At 35.2% G+C, this 13,630-nt stretch overlaps 1 protein-coding gene and 1 long non-coding RNA gene across 3 annotated transcripts in view; one reads left to right on the forward strand and one right to left on the reverse strand.

Annotated features, from left to right (window-relative positions):
- Positions 1-2,748, reverse strand: part of LOC133525722 (uncharacterized) — a 322,779-nt gene extending 320,031 nt beyond the window's left edge. The window contains exon 1 of the long non-coding RNA XR_009800616.1: positions 317-2,748. This is a non-coding gene — a long non-coding RNA (uncharacterized LOC133525722). The remainder of the gene's footprint in view (positions 1-316) is intronic.
- Positions 1-13,630, forward strand: part of LOC133525710 (serine/threonine-protein kinase SIK2) — a 67,089-nt gene that overhangs the window by 9,282 nt on the left and 44,177 nt on the right. The window lies entirely within an intron of this gene.

The following is a 13,630-nucleotide window of genomic DNA, read 5'->3' on the forward strand; positions in this document are numbered from 1 at the left end:
ATCTTAGTGGATTGTGTCCATTTTATATTATGTTTACCAAACGACATTCTGTTGGTAGGAGATGACACCAATATGATCCATGTAAATTGGTTCCGGATAAATAATTGAATCAAATAAATAGCTAATTAACTTCGCTGATACAAGGGCCATTTTCAATTTGTTTTTACGGATGTTCATAAAAATTGGTAGCTTAGAAAAGCTCCTTATTCTGTTTGGAATTAAGAGGGAAGTATACCACATGATCGTCCATACAAAAAGAGAAAACGTTTTTCCACTTCTAAATATTTTCCATTCTTTATGATTTTTTAGTAAGTACAGTCAGCATCAAAAGTAGCGGATGAAACAACGCGCCAAAAGTATCTGATATTCCAGATAACTTTTCCAAATATATATAAATTTCTAAAATTCGCGCTCAAAAGTATATCGCGCTCAATAGTTTTACAGTCTTAGTTGTTCTATATTAAAGACATCACTTTTTGATACGCTGTTACAGAATGGTAGTTACTTATGAAACGTTATTTGATCCGCCACTTTTGATGCTGACTGTACCTATGTTATTAACACAATGAAAAACTAAGTTTATAGGATTTCCTTTTTTTAATTTGCAAAAAAAAAAATATGCTGAAGCGATCGACATCCAAATTAAAGGGATTTGTTAAGATTTATTTAGTGGAAAACATTTTCTCCCGATATGGAATTTCATAGAAAAAATACCGTTATGTCGCTAAGATCGCAAAGCTATTCTTCTCTATTAACACAAAATCCAAATTGGACAAAAAAAAATTATGAAAATTCCCATTGAGTTACGGAAAATTCCATACGTTTTCCGTAACTCAGTGGGAGATTTTGTATGACATACGGTGAAATTAGGCTTATGTTGTACTCGTACATAATAAAGAACTCTGTCTATCCAACAAAATTTTATGAAAATCTGAGAGAAACGAAAAACGACAACAAAATAAAAAAAATCGCCCACAAAGTAACTCTACTGGTATAAAAAAATGCTGTTCATAATAAATGAGTCTATCGTGTCTTAACTATAAACACAGTTAGGTATTATCAGTCCAGTCCTGCTTAGGAAAGTTTTACATATTGAAAAATGTCCCCTATAAAAGTGGATTGAGCGAGGGGCGCAGACGGGAAACAACGGCTCTCACTCACGTAACACATTTGTGCTATGCGTATACGGAGTAGATAGATACTCTTTCAGCAAGTCTTTGCCGAGGCGCATGGGGAGAGCGTAGTGTAGAGTAATGTATGTATTTGTACCAAACTTATCCCTTTGTACATTGACTTTAAGGCGCTTCTGGCATAATAGGCGCTTCTGACATTAAGGAGTCGTCCTTACTGATAACCGACAAACTACGTTTACGACATTCTATCTTTCAAAATCATGATGGAATGTGTTGTGAACTTGTGACAGTGACAAGATCAGTCCTCACATAAAGGACTTGGTAACACGTGACAAGAACGTAGTTTGGTTGGACAATGAATCATTTAACAAGGCTATCTTCAAGAGCAATAAACATTTGTCAGGCCAGTCATGTATTGATCGACGTACCCGAATTAAGTTAAAGATGCAATTATTCCATGTAAACAATAATGAGTTTTTCCATTAAGACACGTATGAATTAAAATTCACAGTAAGTCATTATGCTACGCCCTGTAGAAATAGAAGTATTATAATTAAACAGTACCTAATCAACGGAGTTTAAGTTTGATGACAGAAAAACGCCATTTTATAAACAAATGGTTTTACGCAAGCGGTAGTTTAACGGTCAACAGGATTGAAACATGAAATCTGTGGCGTGAAACTGAAAATAAGGGTCGGAATTGTAAGGATCCGTAATTTTGTAGAGCAAGGGAGACGTATAGTCGTCTTGCTCGCCCTCGAGCGGAGTGCTTGGGCATATTGATCGTAGTCTGGACTTGTTGATCTCTCCTCGCACGGTCCCTCGGTTGACAAGCAGTGTTGCCATATTTACATTATACGTATTTAGAAATATTTAATACTATTATAATAGAAGACATTTAATAAATGATATTAAGGTTTTTTTTCTACTTACATTCAATTCAAATTTCAATGTACTTTATTCCTCACGTATAAGTATACAGTACAAAACTAAGTAACTTACACGGGAAATATAAAATAAGTACCTTTCAACAAATTTAAAATAAAAATAACACAATAAAAAAACTGACAACTAAAACAAAATACTACTTTGGATAAAGTTCAAAGCAGACAGGCTTTGATAAACTTGCTAAACTTGTCAGCAAATATGTCAGCATCCGGGACCTAAGTCAGTGCATTATTTACATTACAGCCTTACAGCTGAAAGATTAAACTAACCGTTTTAAACTGCTTTTAAACAAATATAAAATGTACATTTTGAAATCATAAGTCTGTAACCGGTTTTGACTAGTTTTTTTTTAATACTACGTCAGTGGCAAACAAACATGCTGTCTGATGGCAAGCAGTCTCCGTAGCCTATGGACGCCTGCAACTGGTGTTACATGCGCCTTGCTGACCCTACCAGTCCGAACCCTCGTTTAAATTTATATTTAACGCTCCAGTATTTTTTCCAGAATGGCAACACAATGTAACAGCGTGTCGGACGACGATTCATTAAAATGTTCGTGTCTCTGTAAGCGTACAATCACTGGACCTGATTCAGCACTAGGATATACGACAAATATTAAGTTACCGTCGCCTCGAGCTATTTATGACCCCTGGGGCTATTTTATAGGAGTCGTAAATATCTTATACCTTTAAACGAGCAATTCTTGTATATATATATATATATATATATATATATATATATGTATATATATTTCCGGGATCTCGGAAACGGCTCTAACGATTTTGCTGAAATTTGGTATATGGGGGTTTTTGGGGGTAAATAATCGATCTAGATTAGTCTTATGTTTGGGAAAACGCGTGTTTCCGAGTTTTCATGCGTTTTTCTTTCGACGCAGAATATGGTCGCTAATTTCGTGTTATCGGCCACTGTCCGTCTGGTCCAGCGGGTTAAGACGCGGACTGCTATACGAGTGTTACGGGTTCGAATCTCGCCCGGTGGTTAACTTTTTTTTTTATATGTTCATGTTTATATATAAGTAATTTTTTAATTTTTATTGTTTTAGACAAGTTTAATTTAGTAAAAAAATGTAGTTAATATTATCACCTTATACACCACCATATTACAATAAATAGTTATAACCGAGCAAAGCTCGGTCGCCCAGGTACTAAATATAATATAAGCATGTAAATATTGTTGGTAGTAGTTGACGGAATATATGTTTTACTCTCCGTCAGCGATTTTGTCCGCTTATGTATTAAAAAAATGTCAACCGCATTTTCTTTTCATACGGTGAGAATGAAAAAAATGCTTTCTTAGTGGGCTTCATAGCGGCCGCTAACTGCCACTTGAATGTACCGAAACGTAAGGTTTGCGGACTGGAAAATACGAAAAGGTGTATCCTGTAACCTTTAATATCGTTCCAAAACCATCATATTATTTCGTTCATGAAAAACCGGCTATTTATGGAACGCGAAGTAAAAAATTACGTTCTCTCATCTAACCGGTAAGAAGAGAGAACGGAATTTTATGGTTCACGGGGATATACGGTACCGATATACGAATACCGTTTACTCTCGGCTTTCGGGGACTATCGGTTAAACTCGTTGTCATACGTGATAGTTTATTATTCAAGTAGGCATATTACAATGCGCTTATGAATGTCAAATAAAGCTACTTATAACTTACTCGTTCCATATCTTACCTCGATATTTTTAATTTAACCGGTTAATTTCGTTCTACAAAAACGAAAGGCGAACAAATTGGTATAAGTTGATATCTAAATAAAACAGTTCTTTAACAGGTAACCGCCAACGGAAACGAAATCTGTTTCGTTTCCGGGTGTATGAACGATACCGGTTTGAAAGATAAAACGGTTTCCAAGCCCTGTTAGTCGCAGTTTTGATATTTAACATACTATCTTGTACATTCTAGATCTGTGTTCGAAACACAACTGTAGATAATCTTGATAGCGATAAAATAACTTTCCACAATAGGATTTAGATTATGGCGTCACCGTCACTTACCTACGTCGGCGGACTCCATAATCTGGGTTTTAACTTATCTCGTATTTGTGGTAATTACCGTGTATTTTGCCTGTTGTAGATTTATCATTTGATTACAATTGACGCATGCAATTAAATAATTAATAATACAATCTTTGCTTTATTAACATTATCTATCAACATGTAGTTACCATTATTATTGTTTTGCTTTTAAAATTTAGATACATTCTCTTGTGTTTTTGATATATTAATTTCTGATATATATACTTTATTTACGATAAGATACAATTTTCGTAATGGCGTTAACTTCTGTTCTTGTTATATACTTCCTTATAACTGTCTCACTTTATATTATATGTATATACAAACTCATTCATGAATGGGTTAAACGAAACGAACGTTGCTCCAACTTTAAGCATCAAAACTATCCAATAACCTACCCTCAATATTACGACGGACGCCTCGAGCGTTTCACTTAGTTTAAACGTATTACAGAACTCATTTCTCATTTGGGAATAAATTCACACGCATAAACTGGATTTTCCCTTACCAGGAGATATTCCGATTTACAGAACATGAAACCAATTTACGATGTCGGCAGTAGGTGGTACATCATGCTCACACTTATGGATTTGCGTGAGCTTGGCGAACTGATCACATTGACATTGAAATTACATGGTTATCGTATTTTACATATCTGAATATGCTTCAAGGAAGCCGAGACATCTCATATAATGAAAGATTATATTCATGATGTATGCGGATTGGGAGAGGAAAACGGTGGCTTGGGTGGCTTGACTATGTCACTCGTACGATTAACAAAGAAGTTTTAGTTGCAGAGATACTGTGTAAGGACTTGTTGCTGATAGCAATACAGGCATGTTCGTGTGTCCCAATCCCAATGTGATATTTTCGCAAATCCTGATCGAAACGAAACTAGAATTTTCCTCTGTTTTGTCGCTTTTGATATTAAGCCTCCTAAGTAAATTGAGTTATTAATAAAATAAAACGATATCCCTTACAAAATACTTTAAAAACTGCCAATTTTATGACGAGTAGCTGCGTAGAGAGATGATTTATTTTGATGTTGTCTACTAAGTATGTATTGCGAAGAGGTTTATGTCTAATGATGTGTAAATATGGCGTGGGTGACAACTTCGCGTTGGATTCATATGTCCATATAAATTATCACTTTAGTGCGAACACATTTCTAGACACGCTGTTACCGTACCGTGTTATTACTTCTTGTTAGGGTTATAGTATTAATACAGTGCTATTATACATATATACATTCTTATGGTATGAGTGAGCATGACTATGAGCCAACGGCGACGTGCTGCAAATGTTTTGTTGTTATGTGATGTAATGATTGATATCTATTTATATTATGTTTAAAGGTATAAGTTCGCCTTTGTACTGCTTATCCTGTGTCATATTTATGTTTTGTGTTTTGTACAATAAAGAGTTTATACATACATGTTGTTAGCGTTTTCAAATAGTTAGTTTAGTTATTTATTATTTAAAATTGTTATTATAGGTATAGTATGTATACGAGTACCGTTATTACTAATGGTACCTAATGACACAATGATAGTGATGAATAGTGATGATTTTCTAAGACTAAATACTGCAGATAAACATATTTCACTTCACTACTAAAACTTGGCAATATTGAAAAGTTAAATCAGGAATTTGAATTGATTATTTACTAAAATAGTAAGTCACTGCCGTCACCGGTTGCTTCGTTGTTAATTGTTTGTAGCATGCTACGTCGCAGATATGTCGTAGCATAGCTACGAATGCAATGCTGAGTCAGCCTAACTAAACCTTAATACCAATTATTAATTCACATTGTAACTGTCAAAGGATTAATATTTGAGAGAGATTACACAAACTTAATTCATAGGCAGTCGCATTCATGTATGGCTGCATATACGACCGTAGCTCATCATAATGTAAATTTTAACCAATTAATTAAATAAAACAAGTGCGAGTCGGACTCGCGCATGAAGGGTTCCGTACCATTTATGACGTATTAAAAAAACTACTTACTAGATCTCGTTCAAACCAATTTTCGGTGGAAGTTTTGCATGGCAATGTATATCATATATTTTTTTTAGATTTTTCATTCTGTTATTTTAGAAGTTACGGGGGGGGGGGGGACGACACATTTTACCACTTTGGAAATGTCTCTCGCGCAAACTATTCAGTTTAGAAAAAAATGATATCAGAAACGTCAATATCATTTTTGAAGACCTATCCATAGATAGATACCCCACATGTATGGGTTTGATGAAAAAAGATTTTTTGAGTTTCAGTTCTAAGTATGGGGAACCCCCAAAATTTATTGTTTTTTTTTCTATTTTTGTGTAAAAATCTTAATGCGGTTTATAGAATACATCTACTTACCAAGTTTGAACAGTGTAGCTCTTATAGTTTCGGAAAAAAGTGGCTGTGACATAATCGGACAGACAGACGGACATGACGAATCTATAAGGGTTCCGTTTTTTGCCATTTGGCTACGAACCCTAAAAACAATTTACGTACTACGTAATTAACAAACGGCAATAAAGGCTGTAATAGATATCGATTATCAAAACAATACTTAAATCATTAGTATTTTACCTGTCAGTAAATTGAGTGAAGGCTACACGCAATGCAATTAGTTTCACAACTCAACGCAGTACAAAATTTTAGCAAATAAATTACTTGTAGGATATAGACGAGGCCAGCGAAAACGAACATTTTTTAAAAGTAACCTAGGTAAGGTTGTTTATTCTTACGACCTTCGTGTCGGTATTCTGTGATCGCCGAGGTAGCTTTGAGATATTTCCTACTAGTTTTATTTATGGCCTTTGCTTGTGGGTGTTACTTCGTTCCCATGCCGTATTAGGTTAGAGGCACCCATATGAAATTTTCAACTGTAGATTTATTATCTACATTAACTTTGTAGTACCTCTATCCGTCACAAGTCACAACCATTCTTTTGATATGCTGTAGGTATATATTTATTCACGTGTTTATACAGGAAAAATCAAAATGTTATTTAAAGTTATGTGTAGGTAATGTGGGACATACACGGAATTAGCCCAAAACATGTAAGTATTTATGTCCCTAGGTAGGTATCAATTAAGGAAATTAAAATGAGCATAAACCAACAGTCTCCTTATTTATCAGATATTTAATTTTTAGGAACACAACGGACGCTCTTTTTAGGTTGACCCCGCGTGATATCCAGAATTACATTAAATAAGTAATTACGTAGACATTTTGAGGCGTGGCGGGTCGCGAGGGGTCATCGGCACGAGCGGTTATTGACGGGCCCAAAGTATTAATTTTATTTTACCGCCGATGTACTTTTATGCACAATCATTTTGTAATCAAACTATTACTCGCATATCAAGCCGATGTAAAGCTATGTTTCCGCTTATGTGAATAATGGCACCTGTACAAACTAAATGGAACAGAGTGAATACTCAAACTTTAATCTACACAAAAAAAAAACGCGTAATTATTTTTACGTACCTGAATACGTACCCCTATCTGTACCCCTAGTGTAAATTTATTCGATGGCGTAACGTGACGTACGCGTTTGCGTTGTCTCATTTTGTATGGGATTTTGAGTTTCCAAAACGTTCCGCTTGGCGCGCTGTTTCTAAATCCCATACTAAATGAAACTTAACGCAAACGCGCACGTCACGTTTCGAAATAGAATAAATGTACACAAGGGGCTCTGGATTGATCCAGTTCTTAAGAGGGATGCATACCACGTGATCGTCCATCAAAAAGAGAAAACGTTTTTACACTTCTAAACATTTTCCATTATCCATGATTTTTAGTATGTTATTGACACAATGAAAAACTAGGTTTATAGGTTTTCCTTTTTTTTTAATTTGCAACTCAATTTTTTTTATTATTTAAAAAAAAAGGGAATCTGTAAACCTAGAATATATTATGCTGGAGCGATCGATTTGTTAAGATTTAGTTAGTGGAAAACGTTTTCTCCCGAAATGGATTTTCATAGAAAAAGTACCGTTATTTCGCTAGGATCGCAAAGCTATTCTTCCCTCTTAAAGAAAAAAAAATCAATTACATTCCGAATTACCCAAGTTTATGTCTGACGCCGCGCCATTCAAAGCCTGCTAATAATTAATAAGAAATTAATGATGTATCTTATAAATAGATTTAAATATTAGGCTATAAGTTCTGTAATATACAGCCTGGGTAAAATACCTACAAGGAAAAACATACATACAATCACGTGAAGACATCAAGTGCCCTCGTGCAAGACCTTTTTTGAGACTGCTCGTCAGGCACCGGTTTAGGATGAGCCACCGAAATCATCGATTATTGAATACCCAAAGTACCTATTTAAAAATTATTTTCGAGACATGTTTGTACTCGTATACCTACAACCAATGTCTTGTCACTTGCTGAAGGTTTGACAATGAGATGATTTAAAGATGGAGCTTGACTTAAAAGAGTCACTTAGCCAGTGTAGCAATGAAGTTTGAGTTTTAGATTGAAATAGCTACAGTGGAACCTCGATAGTACGAATCTCTAGGGAAAACGCCAAAAAGTTCGTATTAACGAGGTTTCGTCTTAGAGAGAGCATCGACTTAGGGAGGTTTTTATAGCTTTTTGTTCGCCTAATAAGGAGGTTTCGAGTTTTAGAGATAAATTGCTTGAAAATATCGTGTTTGAGAGATAATTATATTACAAACGCGTAAAGTACAGTGTTATTGTCTTTTTCGGGTTACAGAGATTTGTTAGTGAATAAGTTCTAGATATAGAGGTGATAATATAATACGTCTGTTTCTTCAAGTTAAAGACGTATAAATTGTACTGTATAGTCGTGAAGGGAATGGTAGGTTACTTCGTCTCAATGAGGTTAAATATTTCGAGTTATGGAGGTTTTGGGCTTTGATTTGAAGGGAAGGCAATGGCATTTTATTTCGTGTTAACGAGGCTTTTGCCTTTATCGAGGTTCGAGTTATCGAAGTTTTCCACTGTAAGTATATTAAATAATTTACAGATGCACTTGAAACCGATTTTAAGAACAGTTGCAGGAAAACTTAAAATACAATTCCAACAAAGTATAAAATAGAGAAGAATAAGTACCTATACAAGTATTTAATATAGGTATAATAACTGCCGAAACAGTGTTAAATGTTTGTCAAAAGGATTCAATGTGCGTAAACAGGATAATAGCGAACGAGGAAAATTTACGTTATCAAGAGAATTACCATCGATTAATTTAGCCCTACTGATTCGTACGTCATAAAACGTTTAGTCAACCACAATTCATGTCAAACAATTTGTAGTCTATGTATGAAAATAAGACGACATACAGCGTGTATTCAATACAACCGCAAATTAAAACGAGGCGTTTTAGTGCTATGAAACGATTTTACGAAACGAAAAGAAATTTTGAGCTAAGCTTTAAGTAACAAAGTGAAATTAAGTACCCCTTTTTCAGTAAAATCTCAAGAACTTTTAGTATGATGCAGATTACTCTTCTGATTATTTTTTATAAAGGCACCTCTCTCTCAGAAGTACTCTTTCAGGAATAATCTGCTTCATCACTAAAATTTCGTGAGATATGACTGAAACCACTGTGTTTGCTGCGGGTTACTTTGTATGTTTTTCGAGTATCAATGTATTATGTCATTTAGAATAGAATATAATAAAATTTGTTTTATTCATAAAAAATTAAATTCTAAATTTGTTTAAATGTATGTATAATATTTTGTTAAATAATTTATGAATATCTTCTGCACCAACATATATGTCTCTGTTTGACCCAATGGTTGACTGGTAGAGAATGCCTTTTGGCATTAAGGTCGCCATTTGTACATTTTTCTTTGTTTGTGTAATCAAGTTTAAATAAATAAACACACAAACAGTAATAGACATACATAAAAGAGAACATAGTGAGTTTTGTCACGAAATGGCCTCATCTCAGCATGTTGCTGGCGACTTCCAGCGCTGATCTTCCGATGAGACCATCGAGTGCGAAATAATCATAATAATAATTAAATAATCGCGAAATAATAATAAAAAAAATTATGTCCATAGTCATCATTTGTGACAGTTGTGACGTTGAATAAAAACAAAGCAGTGTTATATATACCCGTATTGCGTGCTGTATTCATTTAAAAGCAAAAAATAAAACTCTTTTATTTTTAGTAAATCACAATAATGAATCAACTGATTCATTAGGGCCTATGAGTAGTATGGTTAAAATTTTTACAGTAGAATATGTCGTATCAAATACATAATAACCCTTCATTGTTATAATTTTGACATAAACAAATGATATTAGGTCTACACTTGGGTCCACATTATTTCAGTTAGTCGTCCTTTGAAATAAAACTCTAAAAAGGGCTACGTGGTCACTTATCCGCGCTTTAACGAGCGCCCATTGAATATCGTAATCGTACCCACATTCGTCGTTTGAAGATTAACAGCATACTACATAATAAGGTAGGTCCATGGTACCTTTTACACTTCATCATGCGTCATACTTTGACCGTTAGCAGCAGTAGCAGTAAATAAGTTATCAACATACTTTAACGCATAGGTAACAGTGTGAGTAGGAGTACAAAATAACTCATCTATGCCATAAACCATAGAATAATTAATCTACAGCGTTATCTCGTATTATGTAGGTACGTTCTACTGCATGTGTCCTGCAGTAGCAACCTTGCTCATGAACGAATTAAATTGACTCCTAAGTACTGTAGAGACGAATGAAAGTGAGAATTACACAATTGGTATTTAAGGCATTTTGTAAAATGTCCACATTCCTATCATAATAGTGTTTCTAAAAGTTTAGAAATAAATGTGGCCATGAAAATGAACTAGCGGTCAGGAGAATAACAGAGGGCCTACCGCAAACACCGAAGTTCGGAAATTGCGGGCATCTTTTTCTTTTACTCCAATTAGGGCGTACTTAGAGTGATGTGAGTGATAGAGAAAGATGTCCGCAATTTGCGAACTTCGGTGTTCGCGGTTATAGCCTAGTTTTCTATGCATAGATGCGTGGAGAGTAGCCTTAATCAAGGTCAATGTCGGAGTAGATGAAGTGACGTGTATTCTCGGTTTGGCCCTCGTGATACCGTGTCCGTTCTAATCTTGAGAAACCGCAACTGATGGAGTTTGCGGATATGATAATACATTGGGAATTTCAACAAGAGATGAGCGGTGATTTTGGGGGATTCCATTCGTAAAACATATTTTTTGATTTAAACTGTATGCAGATACATCAATGAGAAAATGTAACTTAAGGAGATATAAAATCTTATCTTAGCCCACGGTACATTTTGGTTGGTTAAGAACTGACAGTCTATATTAACCTAATCTTCTGTAATCTTATCCATTCCGTATTTATCATTTGTCTGATGTCTAAATCTGGGGATTTATCTAATTGGGTTTAGCGTTGCTAATGCTATTATTGTTTAATCTATCTTCAGTGCTGTCCGTACAGCACAATGCTTCCCGAATCCCGACAAGCCGTATAAGGCTGAAATCTTATCAAAGGAGCACTCGCGCCTTCCGACTTATTATTAAATCTCCACGCTTCTAAAAGCTCTACTTAAAGCGACTAGTGTTTTCGACGACGTAGACTATAGGTAAAATGAACACGTTGCGTTTTTTTTTCTTGAAGGAGACGTGAAAATCTAATTTATACTTACATAGATTACTAGTTAAGTTAAAAACAGCAGCCTAATCAGACAGGGATTTTTTTTTTCACAATGATAGTCATTCTAAAAAGTTTTTACAATATTTGGACTGTTCGTTTAAGAGTTTCTGGGCGAGTTGCACAAAATATATATATATTTTTTTTTTTATACTACGTCGGTGGCAAACAAGCATACGGCTTGCCTGATGGTAAGCAGTCTCCGTAGCCTATGTACACCTGCAACTCCAGAGGAGTTACATGCGCGTTGCCGACCCCAACCCCACCCCCCTCGTTGAGCTCTGGCAACCTTACTCACCGGCAGGAACACAACACTTTGAGTAGGGTCAAGTGTTATTTGGCTGCGGTTTTCTAATTAAGGAATATATTAATTAAGGAATTGATCAACGTTAATTATGACAGCAGCAGCTATCATCCAATATAGAACGGTCTAACTTTTCATACAAGTATAATGACATTAACAGAATGACAGAGGTTTTTAACCGACTTCAAAAAAGTAGGAAGGAGTATGTATGTTACTCGATATCTCCGAGAATCGTGAACCGATATTATTATTTTTTTTAATCGAACGGATATAACCCCGAGATGATCCCGTTGGCACCAAGTCGGGGTCTGATGATGGAATCTTGGAGAAATCGGGGGAACTCTTCAAATGTTATAGGTACATGCATGTATGGCGCTTTTGGTAATATTTGAAGTCGGTTTTATTTTCGTGCAACCGACTCACGGTACACACTGATTAGTGTTTCGACTGTTTAGTCCGAGTTTATACATTTGTTACTTGAATTTAGTAGAAAATGTAAGAACTCGCACTAAACACTCATCAATTTATGTCAAACAAGGCCCTTTGAGGGACAAACAAGGCCAAGGGATAAGACAATTGCTCCACGTCACTAGCCACCTTAAATCGGATAGTTTACTTATTTTCATCCTTTTCCCAGACCTTTCCATTAGGGGAGTCGGGATCGTTGAATCGGTCGCCGAGCAATCACGTCAATTGCCCCAATCGTCTGTACGCCGAGTGACGCGAGCTTGACGTCATCGCCTCTTTGTCTGCCCGTCAGGAGTAGCGAATCAACTAATGTTCCGTTGTGAACGTAAAAAGTGTAGGAATAAAACCAGATAACATGAAGCGAGCAAAGATCAATCTTGACTTTTTTTGACTAAACGTTATCCGGTTAGAGAGCAGAAATTAAACATTGCACCATAATTAGCCTAATAGTTATGTATACCTACTGTTAGTTATTTAGAATAATGGCGGTTAGTGTGATTTTCAAAATTTTACTCATTCATTTGTCAACTAGTAGAATAGGTAGTTATAATATAAAATTACCACAATTTTATTAGAAATCGTAGACTGGTTTTTAGTCCCCTCCGATTTCTAAAAGTTTCAACTGTCTTTTCTGTGTTTGCGAAGCTCTTCATTTCATTCCTATTTATTAAAGTCCATTAAAAAGTTCTCGAACTCGATTAGACAGAAATTAATTGGATTGGTCGTGTGAATGCAGTCAAAAACAAAGCGATACAGAATAAATTACCCTGTTAATTAGTGTAACCAACTAATCAATAATCGATTAATGAATACTTAAATAGTTTACTATATAAATTAGTAGCTCATTTGTTTTATTTATGAAACTGTTGCACATATGTACAGTGATTTCCTGTGAATCCTTTCTTCCGCTTTCCAGTCCTTCGCTTCGATTATCTACACTACACGCGTCGCGGCATTGAACTCTGCTTGAGGAAGGACTTCTGGAAAAGCCAAAATATATTGCTAATGTATTGACGTAAATAACTGGTCTACAAACGTAGTAATTGAATACTTGTTTACAAATACTGACTCA

This window comes from Cydia pomonella, chromosome 15 (assembly GCF_033807575.1).
Source record: "Cydia pomonella isolate Wapato2018A chromosome 15, ilCydPomo1, whole genome shotgun sequence".
Classification (NCBI taxonomy): Eukaryota; Metazoa; Arthropoda; class Insecta; order Lepidoptera; family Tortricidae; genus Cydia; species Cydia pomonella.